Source organism: Podarcis bocagei, assembly GCF_964188305.1.
Source record: "Podarcis bocagei genome assembly, chromosome: 8".
NCBI classification, from domain to species: Eukaryota; Metazoa; Chordata; class Lepidosauria; order Squamata; family Lacertidae; genus Podarcis; species Podarcis bocagei.
The window spans coordinates 31103956-31118992 of record NC_138133.1 but is presented as its reverse complement, the minus strand read 5'-3'; the positions used below and the strand labels follow the sequence as shown (position 1 = coordinate 31118992).

The following is a 15037-nucleotide window of genomic DNA, read 5'->3' as shown; positions in this document are numbered from 1 at the left end:
AAAGACCCTCAGTTCATGCTCTCTCCTTGTGACTCCCAGTCTTGCACTTATAAGCCCTGTTCTAGAATGAGCACACAGCTTTGCCACAAAAAGGGCACTTCATAACTGAAAGATTCATTTCAATAGGAATCAGACCAACCACAGAAGAAGTGATAGTAAAATAGGTTATGCTTCCGTTTTCGAATGTACTGTAGGTTCAAACAATTTCAGTTCAACTTTTTCCACATCAGCCTCAAGCCACAGTGCTTTCAAACTGTGTGCAAGTCCCAAGTATTTCACAGATGAGGTGCCTTGGGATGCCTTACTTAACAGTAGCTAACTAAAAGGAAAATCAAATAAAGAAATACTAAGCTTGCTCATTGTAAGCTTTAATGATGGCTTTCCCTGAAAGCCATACATTTCAGAATGCTTTTGTTATACCCACATTTTACACACATAAGCCTCTGGGTTTTATTCCTTCTCAAGTCATACTCCCTGACCAACTCTATGGGTGCTACCAGCCTGGCGTTTATCGGCCACATTCACATCATATATTTAAAGCAATATGATACCACTTTAAACTGTCATGTGCGACGGCACGACGGCACTTTTTCCCCTGGCGACGTTGGGCCCGCCCTCACTTAAATATAGTGCACCCACTTCACAGAACACCAATGCCATGAATTCCTACAAACTTCCCAAGATTATCTTGCGGGGGACTTGTGTGAGGGAAAACTTAATAATTTGGAGTCTCAGGCAGGATTTGATCAAATAAAGATTTTATTAAACAAAGGAAGTTTATGACGCAAGTGGGTAAAACATAGGATACTCCAGATTATAATGCTATTTCACTTCAGTTCTTTCTCAGTTGTTGCACAGCTGTTGCCGTTTAATACTTTGGTTCTTAAAAAAGGTGGTACTTCCTGTCAATTACACATCCCTTAGACAACCCTACTCCTGAGGTACTCCAAGTAACACACCCAAGGGATCTCCACACCCCTCTTAACTGGTTTGGGAGTTTTCTCTTTTTGTAGAAGAATCTCTCCCCTCCTGGCTGGAATGAGACCTAAGTAGACTATATCTTTCCAGATTCTACTTCTTCTGGCTCAGCCTCAGTCTCCCAGTTAATTCCTGCCTTATTACTCTCTCTCTTCTCACTCCCTATCTCCCAACCTGACTCCTAACCTATCTCCCTACCTCAATCCCAACCACTAGTCCAACCTAAAAAACTGTCTCTCCAAATCCTCTCCTTTTCGACCCCCTCTCCTGGAACCCTGGCCAATCAGAGGCTGCCATTCATTAACCGTTTGCTGGCAGAGAAAAAGAAAACACTTGGGGACCCAACTTGCCCAGCAAAACAAAATTTTCCGTCACATCATGGCTTCCCTCAAAGAATTCTGGGAGCTGTCATTTGTTTAGCGTTCTGAGAGGAGACACCTATTCCCTTCCCAGAGCTACAATTCTCAGTTCCTCGTGGAAAGGGTTTGGTTGTTAAACCACTCTGGGAATCATAGCTCTGTGAGGGGAATAGGGGTATGCTAACAACTCCCACCACCCTTAAAAAAACTATAGTTCCCAGGATTCCTTGGGGCATGACTGTGCTTTAAATGTAACGTGCATACTCAGCCTATAAGTCTGCCCTAATTTGAAACGAAACCTTCCCACTTCCTTCGCCCGCTCTTTTGTACTTCAAACACTGAATGTCCTTTTGGCATCAGGTGTGCTGCAGAAATGAGAAAGAACTGGATGTGCCTTAAAAATATATTTTAAAACCCCTCATCATTCTCTTCCTAGGTGAGCTGGCTGTCCAAGGCAGGATTCTGCAACAGGCAGTACATTGGCTGTGCATGGAATCACTTTCCCTTCTGTCTTACCAAATTTCCAGATGTTAAGTTACATTGTGCAATAAACACGTGGATTTTGTTCATTTGTTGTGCATGAGCCAAACCTTCTTTCTCAAAGCGGGTGCTTCTGCTTCAGCAACTCAACATTTCCCCCTGAATATTTTGACGGAAAATATGATGGTTCCTCTGGCCTCGCTCTTTAACTTTTTAAGCTGTCTCAGTGGCTGCATGTTCCCATCCTTAAGGCCTTGATCCTAGATACACTTACTTGGGAGTAAGCCCCGGGAACCTCCATGATGGGACTTACTTTTGAGTAGGCAAGTCTGCAAATTCTGCTGCTAGTCATAGAAGCTGAACAGCACTCACACAATGTGCCACACAAAAGAGCGCAACTGAAAGACAAGATTGCGCTCTTGAAGGGCACTGCTGTTGGGATGGCTGCATTGTTTGAACGGCTACAGGCATCTTTAGTCCCAGAGACTGAAAGAGATAAATTAGACAAGGTCACACCTTTTATTGTGGCAATTTCTGCCTACAAGAGACGGGAAGCTTTCGAACAAACAAAGAAATTGCAGCGTAGGAAATAACCCTGAAAGGGATGATGGAGGAGGACTGTCCTCAGTTAACAACCATTCTTCAGATCAAACAAGTGATAACATCTTTGGAATTTCTCAAGGGCTTCATTAATGAGATGCCACCAATGTGGGCACCCAGTTTTTCAGGCAGCCTATGGGCTTGTCCACACCAGAGCTTGCTTCTGCATACAAAGTCATGTGCTTTGAACTCCTCTGAACTAGGGCAGCCTGGTTGTCACAAGGAGCGGAAGGCTTCACGTATGAAAAGAAAGGCTTGCTACAGTTATGTAACAGTGTCATTGTTTATCTGCCTGTAGGAATAGATAAATCCTCATTTTTCCAATTATGTTTCCAGCCCCATTTCTGCATCCATTTGCAAAATTTGCACACTTCTCCTAATACGTACATTATTGTATGCAATTGTTTAGTGCTTTTTTCTTTAAAAAATGCTTAGGGGTACTCTCATTTTGACTTGAGAAGATCACCATTTTATAATTCAAATCGGGAAAAATAAATACAGTAAATGGACAAAAGGCCGCCATCGGAGATAGCAACGGAACTGATGATTCCCCGTGCTAGAGAAGAAACTTTTTTAAAAAAATAGTTTCTTCTCCCATCAGATTCACAAAATGTTTAGGGGTATACATACCCCTGCGTCCCCCCCCAGAAAAAAGCACTGCAATTGTTGCTGAATACAGGCATTTTTGCAGCTAAATAAAAGCATCTTTCTGTATTCTTGTCACTAATGTATGCATTTTTGCATGCACTTTTCACTAATAAACTCATCCTCATATGCATTCCTTGGCTGGAGAACAGCATTGCAAAGGTCAGAGAAGTGCAAATTCCAAAAAAGAGGGCTCTCTTTTGGTTTGCGTATTGGTTTGAGAATTGTGATTTTGACAGGTAAAGCAAACAAATTTCTTTCCCATTCTTATCTGCCTGTGTGTGTGTATACTGTCAACTTTTTTTAAAAAAAGCATGATTTATTAGTCAAAGATGTCTGAAGCACACAAATATGGCTTAGCATGAAAACCACCAGGTTCGTCTAATTTGGGGTGCTCAGCGAGTTTCTCTGGTGCTTATCATGAAAGCATCGTTAAGGCTGACTGAAATAACTCCACCCAAGCCTTTCCTGGATGAGTAGTGCTACTTGTTTCCTTCAGGTGACATTTTGGTAGTTTGTGCCTTCAAAGAGGTGCATGCTTCCGCAGCCTCTGTCAGGAAACTGCGTTGAGCATAAAAGCATAAGCTCTAGGCAGGGACCGTTTAGCCCTCACGCACCTCACAAGCACTCTGATATTCTCATCTCATTTCACAAATATCTGACTGTTTGTTCTCTCTCTCTCTCTCTCTCTCTCTCTCTCTCTCTCTCTCTCTCTCTCTCCCCAGGCATGTGCATGTGTTGAGAGATACTATCAAGAGGAAAGTGTGGTCAAATTATTTATAGCTATTGTGGTTTCCAAGATAGTATATGGTAACTGAATTATGTGAAACCAAGAAATGTTCTCCACTGAAGAATGCGTGTCAGATTCTGTTCTTCCCCCCATGCTTCTCTTGAAAAATATATAGACGAGGAACTAACTGACATGAATAAAAAGGAAAAACGTCTCCTCCTCCTTGGTTAGGTAAAATTATGATTTTAGGTTAATTGCCAGGGCAGAGTCTCAAACAAAAATGTGTTCTCCCAGGCCCACATTTCCAGAATGTCTCAGTGACGTCTATGCTGATTTGGTCATAACCACAGAATGGAAGATCGTGGGGTTGCCAGGGATGTGCTCTAAGGGGAGCTGGCACCAGGCCCATTGGCAGACTAACTCTGTATTACAAAGGTGCCTGCAAACATGACATGAAGTCTGGCAACATCAACTCCACTGTGTGGGACTCCCTTGCGATCGACAGCAGTGTCTGGAGGTAGACAGTGACCAGAGGAGGAATGACTGCTGGGAGGAGCACAGAGAGAAGAAATGCCATGGTACACCTGTAGCAGCACAACAGGATGCCTTCATCTGCCCCAGCTGCAACAAAACATGTCTCTCCCATATCAGTCACTACAGCTACTGTAACTCTCCAGGGCTTTGAATTTACTCCTGAAGGCACACTTTCCTGTTGTCTGCCGAGGCTGACGGATGCCAACTGCGCTTCTGCAGTAAAACAGGCACATTTCTTTAAAGATTACTTAACTTTAAAAGGTAATATTAACAAGTGGAACTTGCACAGACTGTTATAGTGTAGAGTGCTTCTGTTCAGGGTTCTAGCTGGTAAACCATACCCTGTTCCAGGAAATCCAGTCCATTCCTCTTTCTTTCTTGTTTTCCCATGTTTTTCTCCTCCATCTGTCAGCCAGTATTCCATGGCCAGTATTCCATGGCTCACTCTCATTTCCAAAACATCACCTTCTTAGCTTGCACATGTTCTGGCTATTGCTTTACATAGTGGTCACCATCTTTTAAAATTTCTTAGTTTGAATACAGCTTAAACTTAAGGTTTGCTAAGCAAGACACAACATTATGTTGGCATTGCAGCAATAGTATTCCAGCGTCAAAGGAAGAGGCTCCGGTGTCAATGCTTTAAGAACAGAGGGTCACACAAGGACTGAGGAACATCTAACAGACCAAGCAATGCATTTAAACAGAAGTTACTTACTGGTGGTTTAAACCAATGAAGGTCTCCCTGGTGAGTTCATGCCTGAAGATATGAAATTTCAATGGTTTGTCTTGGTTTAGAGTGATTTGAATACCGTGCACTCCGTTTGCCTCTGACAAGATTACATTTTACTACACGTTATATAAAATATTTATAGCAAATGAGAAATGTAGACACCTTTTCTGTATATTAAAACCAGCATACCATGAGGGAAGCTGATTCAGTGCTATTTTTCTAGAAGAAGAGGTGCCAGAACTCAGTTCCGGAGAGTTCCAGCTTAAAAAAGCCCTGGGTGTAGTGTTATGGTTAAGAGAATGAGGCTGTCATCCAAAGCCCCTTTCTGCGATGTAGGGGATGTTTCCTTTGGGCAGAGGCAGTGGCGTAGCGTGGGTTGTCAGCACCCGAGGCAAGGCAAGTAATTTGCGCCCCCTAACCCGTGGATTTGCGCCCCCTAACCCGTGGATTTGCGCCCCCTAACCCTAACCCCCAGATGTTGCGCCCGGTGCAGCCGGGCCCCCCCTGCACCCCCCACGCTACACCACTGGGCAGAGGTATCCCTCTGCCCAGTTCTGTTGGCCTCTGCCAGTGGTACCAGAAACATTCTGCTACCATGGAACTCCCTATTCTCCCTGCCAAAAACACAGGTGGACAACAACCCACAGAAAGCCCTGAAATGGAGCCTTCTGCAGGCAGAGGGGGTGAAATGGCTTGGGACCTGCTGGATCCTGAGCTAGTACAGTGATTTTCCTGGCGCCTCCTTCCACTCCAGCCAGTGAAAGGACTGCAGTCCTGCTGGGAGTATATCTCAAATTCAAGCATGAACTCATCAGGGGAACCTTAGGCAAGCTACCATCTCTACCACCTGCAATCTGTAATATGGAACTAATGGCCCCGGCTTACCTAACAATGTTTTCTTGAAAGCATCATTGAAATAATATTATATAAATCACTTAAGAGCACTCAGAAAAAGTGCTCTAGAAATATAACAAGTATCATCACTAGGCACAATGCAGCAAAGTAGTAAGCATTATTTGACACCAAATTTATTTCATTTGGAGAGCTAACCATTTCTTAAACTGCCTGCTATTGAAAGCAAGGAAATTTCAAAAGGCTTTATATTGGCTGGCATATGTCTTACCGAATGAAGAGATTTTTGGCTCTGAAGCTTTAATCTTTGGATAATGTTCATGGTGGGGGAAATAGGGGGAATCTTGAGCAAGGACAGGCCTGAGTTTTCTGCTAGACAAAGAAGTTTTATGGTTGTTGAGGGACCCTAGAATTGCTTACATTACCACAAATAAAAACCGTATTTGGGGATTCATCTAAGGCAGGGGTCGGCAAGGCTTACTGGGCATGGGCCAGATCACTCCCGCAGAGATCCTCGCAGTAGCGATTTTCAGCATCTGGGCATGCGCAGAAGCGATTTCTGGAGCCACGGAAGAGAGTCCCCAATTTAGTGCAGCGCACGGGGACTCGCTGAGCGGGTGGCTTGGTTCGGGGGCCGCTCATGGGCCGCTTCCAGCCCATGGCCTTATGTTGCCGACCTCTGATCTAAGGATTCCCAATGGGCTCTTGTCCCACACATTATCACAAATTGATTCTGTCAATAACAACATCACCCTCTGTTAGACAAAACAAGATTAGGGAACCCCAGAGGTCAAATGTGGCCCTTCAGTTCTCTGTATGTGGCCCCCAGGAGTCAAGCTAAGTCATACCCCACATTGACCCTGCTCCATATTCTCCTGAATTGCTTTTGCTTGAGTGGAATGTGTCTTTGAACTCCCATAATGCCTCTTGCTTGCCTGGAAGGAAGTTGTGTGTGTGTGTGTGTGTGTGTGTGTGTGTGTGTGTGTGTGTACAGAACCCTCTGAATTTTGTGTGGCTGAAATGTTGTACGTGAGGGTGACACATCCATTGCTCCACCTACTTTTCCTTCTGGTGCTTTTCCATACTCCATTAGCCATGTGGAATAGTTTCTACCATTCCATCTTGAAAGGGAAAAGGCATCTGAGAGCTTGCCCATAAGAGGGAAAATTATGCATATAATTTAACTAAAACTTCTGTAATACTCAGCTAATGTGAAAGGAGATATATTTTTCTAGTAAGTCGTGTCCTCTGTGGTGGTGGTGGGAATTCTTTTGCCATTGGCAGGAACCCCAGAAATTCCTGGCAAATCGCAGAGTTTAGGGGGTTATGAGCATAAAAGCATTTTTCACACATCCAATAATTCTCCCCTCCCCACCCTGCGCCCAGCACATCCTCAGTGGCCACTCCAAATTGCAAATGAAAAGGAAACAGACATTCTGCCATTTGAATGTACTGGCACAATTCAGTTGGCTTTCAAGTTTGCTTTTTCAGGAGCTTAAAGGAAATAATACTAATAAAGACCAAATCTGCTCTCCCCAATGAATATGACCCTTTTAAAGAAAGGTATTTGGGGAGGGGATAGAACTGTCTTGGCTGGCTTACATGTTATCCTCTTATGAGGATAAGCTCTCCTTTCACTTATTTTTATTTTGTCCCTCACCAGCTGTGAGTAGCAGCACAGGCAGCAGCAGTTGGAGAACAAGTCCCTGTCCCTTCCTTGGCCATGCACTCTAGGTAAGAAGGGAGCTGCTGCTCCTTACACACACTCAGTCCCAGCTAAGTCAATTTGCCCATTTTGGTTTCTCCCAGTTTCTCACCTTCCTAATTTTAAGGTTGGTTCCCCATGTCTCCACTCTGCGGATTTTTAGAGGGTGCCATCTCCCTGAAAATTTATCAGCATTTTCGTGTGAAGTTCGTCATCTTAAGAAAGTTTGTCCCAACAGATGATCTTTTATAACCATAAAAGTTGCCTATAAATGAACTGGCTTCCAGCTGTTTTATGAACTGTTTGGGTTGTTTCCTTTTAAGTGAGTTCCGTTGGATATCTCGTGTCGTACGTTTTGTTTGTCTGCCATCTGGAATGCTTGACAGACTCACAACATTTCTTAAGGAAAGACAAAGGAATCACTATGAACTAACTCTCAGCACTGAGTGCATCACATGTCTAGGGGCTTAATTCAGTGGTGGGGAGTCTGCATTCCAGGCGTGCCTCCCCATCTGGCCCACCACGCCATTTCAACCACGCCTACCTGGCCTCCACCTGATTTCTTACATGCTGTGCCTTTGACGTATGCTGTGCTATGATCTGCAAGTGCTGACAATCAGCTGATTGTTGGCTGTTTTGACTGCTGGGTCTTGGCGCTTGCAAACTGAGATGCCCGCACGATAGAGTGAGAACATCCACTGTACCTAGTATACATGGAGAATATGTGATCAGCCATATTTTACCATTCTCCCACTTTACTACAATAATGCAGAGTGTTCTTTTTAATGCTGAAAGGCATACAAAGGCCACAGTGTCTTCCTATCCGACATAGCAGAGGTATTTAAAGAGCTTAATATCAAATCCAGGGGATTCCACAGAGGGAGAAACTGAGTAGATAAACCTGGGGGAGGGGAGACTGCTTTAACTTTGGCAGCATTCAGATGTGAGGTTTATTGCAGGCATGTCCAACAGATAGATCGTGATCTACAGGTAGATCACTGGACGTCTGCAGTAGATCACTGGTAGATCATTGGCTCCCCCCAAAGAAGCTGAACTGTGGGTCCCCTAAAAAATAACTCAGCAAAAAAAGCTCCCTGAAAAACTCAACAACTTTGACCCGAACCCCCCCAAAATGGGCCTTCCTCCTTCGTAAAAAAAGTTTAACCTGAACCCCCAAAAAGGGGATAGATCACTGCTAGTCTTTAACTCTGTGAGTAGATCACAGTCTCTTGGGAGTTGGCCACCCCTGGTTTATTGCATTAATTTCACTGGTTCCTTTTGCATTGCAGTACCTATTGCATTGTGGAACTGTAGCTTTTCACTCATGTTAGTGGTTTGGTGTGATGCAACAACAAACTCCCTTGCCTTTTCTGGACATGCACAGTTCTGTTCCTCCATGGTTCACTAGGAGGTATGCCAAACTATAGCCCCAAAATTTGTTACATAAGCAAACGTGCCCCCAATATTCTGGATTTCCAGGGTTGCAAACAATTTTTTTCTCCAAACAACTAACATGGAAAGGGGCACTAAATTGCCACTAGTTTCCACTAGATTTCCAGAACAGGATTTTACATCATGAGAAAGATCACATAAAATGTGAAAATTAACAGGTACAGAAATGCCAGGAAGAGGGAATAAAGCACTGCCTGAACACAGCCTTTGTAGTATAACTGTAAAACAAAGAGAGAGAAGCTCTGTTTGCTGCTGAGTTGTCACTCAGACCTGCTAGCATTTGTTAACATCCCAGGTCTGCCTGCCTAAGCCCCCACTTCATTATCTCCATCCTCCTTGTGCATGACAAATTGCAGAGCCACTCCTTAATCTCTGCAGAAGGAAAGCAGTAATAATAATGTAGAAAGTTCAGCCTCTATTGTCTGCTCCCACATGAGTCAATATGACACGTTTCGCATTCATCTGTTGATTTACTGTTCACCATCAGCACAGGCCAGCAGTAAACTTTTAACAGGTTTCTGTAATAGCCGTGGTGGCAACATTTGGGCGCAATTAAGCAGGCAAGATTTTCCCTGGCGTGATCTTTTGAGGGGATGCACACTTTTACAAAGGGCCGAGGGGGTCACAGATGCTTTTGTGAATTCCTTTAGGGGCGCTCACTCAGGTTAAAGAGGTGGGAGTGGTGCAAGAGAAGGGAACTTTGGAGGTCTTTTTTGTTTATCTGGAAAAGGCTCTTCTCCCCCCCCCCCCCGCCCTGTGCTCTCTTTGCTGAGATAAGACTTTTTAAGACACTGCACAGAGCGATGGATGGATGGGTTTCCCCTTACATTTCCACAAAGCACTGGTTTTTGGGAGGGCTGCTTTATTTAGCCCAACTTCTTCTTTTTAAAAAAGAAGTTAGCAGCGCATCAATCACCCTGTGCTTATTTGCAAAGCGTGTGTAAGATGAGATAAAGGCAAGACAGTTTGACAAACTGCTAGCATAAGGGGGAAAGGAGCAGTTTTTTCTTATAACAGTTGAGAGGGAAGGGAAAGGGGGAGGAAGGAGGAAGAGCAAGGGAAGGGAGAGGAGAAGGATATACGGAGTGTGGCCTTCTTCAGATGATGTCATAGGTTGTACAGAGTAGAACAGCATCAAAATACATATATTCCTAAACTTCCCCCCTCCCCTTCCAGGTCTGATTACTGCTACATGCACTGAGTGCCTAATGTAGCACATGTAATAAATGTCCCAGTCATGGAGAGCATTGCGTCAGTTTGGGACAGCAGCCAGAAAATCTCTCTAGCCAGGAGATGAACTCAGACTCTAAAATATTTACATGATAGATGGCCAAGCCCAGGAGGAAGGCCCTGTTATTACAGAATTTATAGTCTTCCCACAGTGAGCTGCCTTTTCTGCTCCACAGTCCCCATGTGGTCGGCTTTGCATACATAGACAGTGATGCTGCTTTGCACAGGAACTAAAGCAACTGGTGCCATTAGTTGTCTGCTTTTAGTCCACACAGCAGGGTGGGGTCCTGGGGCCAGGAAAAAAGACTGATTCACACCTACCCCAATTCAAATCAAATTAGGCTTGGTGCACAGCCACTTCAGCCACAGGCTGCCATTTTCAATGGGAGATCGATATAGTTCCATCTTATGTATGTTTACTTCTTGCAAGTCATTTTCAGAGCTCTAGACTGAAAGCAGCATGTTGAGGCTGAGCATGAATGATTCTGGATTGAGAAGAAAACTATGTTTTTGTGGTACAAGCAGGTGAGTTGCCTGCATAGCCTGGTTCTGGTCAGTTCCCCTCCTTTGATTTTCAGGAGTGGCTTTTCAGAGGAAGGGGCAGCATTAGGACCAGGGACAGGGAACTCATCTGCTCTCTTCATGCTGGCTCGAGAGAGGGAGCAGAAGAATGGAAATGGAGAGATGTGAGAAGTTTGACCAATACTTTGTGAGGACCAAGCATTCCTGGCAGAAGCGGTTGCAAATACTGTGAAAAGACATTCAACACTCAAGGTGTCTAGAGAAAGATTTCATTCCACAACCATTGTACAAGGCCCAAATGGATTCACCTCAGTTCCAGACAGGTTCCAACTCTTCCATTTGATAGAGGCCTCATCATTACTGGGTATTAGCAACCACAAAAGGGTTTGAAGCTGTAGAGCAGAGCAGAATGGAAGTTGTCATTTTGATGGGAAGCACCAGAGCACTAAAACATTATTTGAATTAACTGATTTTCCTGCAAAGAACATGAATGTATATTACGCCTTGCAAATCTTATCTTGCATATTATAGCCTTTCGAAAGACATAAATGCTTAGCAATACTTCAGATTTAAAAAGCTATCCAGGCAAAAGCAAACTTACACGTATCATGTAGAAAAGTGGATCAGAGTAGATGGTGACAAACTGTTTGAACTGTTCAATATCGGCTGGTTAGGTTTGAATGAACAATACAGTACCTATATTCCACCAGAGCTATTTGTTCCCTTGCAACTGGTAACATTGGCTGTCACTGTATACATGCATGAGCTCTGTAAGATGCAGCATCTTAGCTTATCTCATCATCTGACAGCCTGGTTCATTGGGCAGTGTGCTCTGTAAAGTTGTTGCCAATCTCTTATCAGCTTCAGGAAAGAAAACACCAACATCACTCATGATCATCTTGTCAAATACACGTTGAATGGCTTAAGAACAAAAGTGATGGATGATTCTGTTTTGAGTTTTAACATGCTTAGCTGTTAGTGGTGTCTGCCTCAGAAATGAAGAATGAACTATAATTGAGGGCTGAACATGAAGGGGAAAATCTTTGATAAATGATAGTATAATTATAGGGATGTTCATTGGCTGCATGTTTTGCCTGATGAATTATCTAGGTAAATCTGTTTGCCTTGAAAAAGAAGAGTTTGTGGGCATTGAACTTGGAATTTGGGATAATCTCTGCTCATTCCCAAATGAAATGCAAGCTTTCCATGGTTGTTTTTAAAGTTGCCAACTATTTTACTCCCCCCCTGCTCCCATTGCGCCATGCAACTTTTGCCTGCTGGTTTCTGCAGAACAAGCTACAGTTATGCAGCAACTAGAACAGACCAGGCTGGATTTTTTGCTGGTCAGTTAGAAACCCTAGCGGGTTCGTATTGTTAACAACAAACAAACTAGAAAACCATGTTTTCTGTTGAGAGTCACTATGTTGAAGAACATAGCTTAAGAAGAGCCTCATTGATCAGGCCAGTGACCCAACTCACAGTGACCTGTTCTCACAGCAGTTGCCCAGATGCCATTGGGGTTTGAAGTCATTGATAGCCTTCCCCTCCATGAATTAGTCCAATCCTCTTTCAAAGCCATCGGAGTTCATGGCCATTACAGCCTCCTGTGGAAGCAAGTTCTATAATATAAGTCTGTGCAGCATGAAGAAGTACCTTACCTTATCTGTCCTGAATCATTCAGCTTCACTGCATTCTGTGAAATATGGAGAGTAAAATCCAGAGTAGAGAGGACTGAGCGGTCACATTGCTGCCAGATAAATTCTCTAGGATTTCTAGAAAGACAAGGATATTCAGGATACAATCCATCAGGGCTTTTTTCAGCTGGAACTCGCCAGAACTCAGCTCTGGTACCTCTTAGGTGAGCGCCGTTGCCATAATAAGAAAACAAGGGAGGTATCCATAGTGAGTTCTGGCACCTCTTTTTCTATAAAAATAACACTGCAATCCATCCATCATGTTACCTGATCCCACTGAGTTATACGGGACTCATTCTTGAGTGAGCTTCCACAGGAGTCAGGACTGCAGCTTTAAAGTCTCACTGATTTCAGTGGGGGAAAGTTAAATGCATGCTTATATTTTCATTGAAAACAATGGTATTTAAAAGCACTTAATTTAGGATGGATTGTGTCCTCACATCACAACTTATATTTTCTACATCCCTTTCTTGCTCACTGAAGTCTTTCTCTCCTTTCTCTCCTGGCTATCTCTATTACAGATACCAATAGCAGCCACTACAGTGCTACCTCGGTTTACAGACGCTTCAGGTTACAGACTCTGCTAACCCAGAAATAGTACCTTGGGTTGAGAACAGAAATTGCGCGGCGGCAGCAACGGACCTCCAGAACGAATTAAGTTCTTAACCCGAGGTACCACTGTATTACTTTGTGCTTATCTGTTTCATTCTGGGTTTATTTAAAGCCACTCAGGTGCCTTTTTTAATGTTCTGTGTCTGTTCATGACACAGTCCTGGGATCCTTGGATAAATTGAGCTTAATTTAGATACTGGGTTCTTGGGAGTTGATACAGTTAAAATACCTCCCTACATCAGCCTCAGTTTTGACAGGCTTTTAAAAAAATGTATAAAAGTTTCCAAGTCTCCACCTTGGCATCAACAGCAACCATTAATTTTGTCTGGATCAGAAGATGTATTCCTTTTGAGCCAGCCTCGTCTATTTATCTCTCCTGCTCACTGAAGGATCTCAAACTGTGATCCACGGACCATCTGTGGTCTGCAAGCTAAAATCAGGTGATCTGCAACATGCCTCTGAATTCGTGGCTGAAGATGGGAGAGGGCACATCCATTGCATTAAATATTTATATTGATTTTTAATTGTATTTTTATTGCTTCTTTTATTTCTCATATGGGATGGAATTCAATGCTGTGCTATTACAAAGACTCAATCTGTGCACGCATATCAGCTTGTAACACCCACCTGTCCCTCCCTAGCCTGTGTGCTGCTCTGGGAGCTTTAGGGACGTGGGTGGCACTGTTGTCTAAACCACTGAGCCTCTTGGGCTTGCCAATTGGAAGGTCAGTAGTTCGAATCTGAGTGACGGCGTGAACTCCCGTTGCTCTATCCCAGCTTCTGCCAACCTAGCAGTTCAAAAGCACACCAGTGCAAGTAGATAAATAGGTACCACTGCGGTAGGAAGGTAAACGGCATTTCTGTGCACTCTGGCACTCGTCACGGTCCTCTGTGCATCAGTAGCGGTTTAATCATGCTAGTCACATGACCTGGAAAACTGTCTGTGGACAAACACTGGTGAAGCGATATGTGGGAGGATGATTTAGACTGAATCCTGGCATATTTTAATCTGGCTCAGTTTAACTTCTTGTCTATAGGATTTCTTTGCAAAACTGTTCAGGGGTCCATTTATTGTCATATATACCATTTGCACTGCAGTGCTCTTTGAGCAATTTACATGTCACTTTAATTTATCTTTTTAAGTCAATTGTCCTATTACCCACATAATTTCTGTCTCATATTTATCATTTGCTAATACAAAAGAAAAAAGAAAATTACCTTCAAATATTTTGATCAGGGTTCTTTTCCTTCTTCAAGGGATCTGACAGCTCCTTTAAAAATAATAATCTTTTTTTAAAAAACAAACGCTTATTAACTCTGAGAGCAGAAATACAGCAGTATGGCAAGAGAATCTATTGGAACAACTGGAAAAATATAGATCGTTTAAAGATGCTAGTGTTTAAACATGCATAAGAACATGCCCTGAAAGAAAACATTATGAAAATGATATACAGGTGGTACATGACCCCAGTCAAGCTTGCTAAGATATACCATTTGTCTGATAATAAATGTTGGAAATGTTGGAAATCTGAGGAGGACTGGAAAAAATTTAAGGACTATTTGCAAAAATTTTATAAGTTATATGAACTATAAAAACTCGCATGATTAGGAAAGGTTAGCTCCAGCAATGAGAGTTGATAACATTGAAATTAGGTAACACTGATGAAAAGATTAAATGTTTAAATGTCTAAAATGATATTATATTTGGTTATAAGGTAAATGGATAATAAGTAATTTAAACTTAAAATGCAAGGATTTGAAAGTATAAAGGAAACACATGAAACAAGGTTACAATTTGCTGATAACTTTATTGTTAAGAATGCATTGTGGGAGATGTGGGGAAGTCCGATAGATGACTGAAATAAGTTTTGAAACGATTCTCTTTTTCTTTTATTTTCTTGCTGTTCTTGTTTC

The 15037-nt window shown here is 43.0% G+C and overlaps 1 long non-coding RNA gene across 7 annotated transcripts in view; it reads right to left on the bottom strand.

Annotated features, from left to right (window-relative positions):
* The window catches only part of LOC308593957, a 38949-nt gene extending 26245 nt beyond the window's left edge, over nt 1-12704 (bottom strand). For 2 of the 7 annotated variants that reach the window (XR_014011145.1, XR_014011146.1), the window contains exons 1-2: nt 12476-12704; nt 11126-11209 (exon numbers count right to left, since the gene is read on the bottom strand). This is a non-coding gene — a long non-coding RNA (uncharacterized lncRNA). Of the gene's footprint in view, nt 1-2130; nt 2304-10616; nt 10781-11125; nt 11293-12475 lie in introns of all 7 variants that reach the window. The other 5 variants (XR_014011142.1, XR_014011141.1, XR_014011143.1 and 2 more) reach the window with 5 other exon arrangements.
* Nucleotides 12705-15037: the final 2333 nt, after the last annotated feature.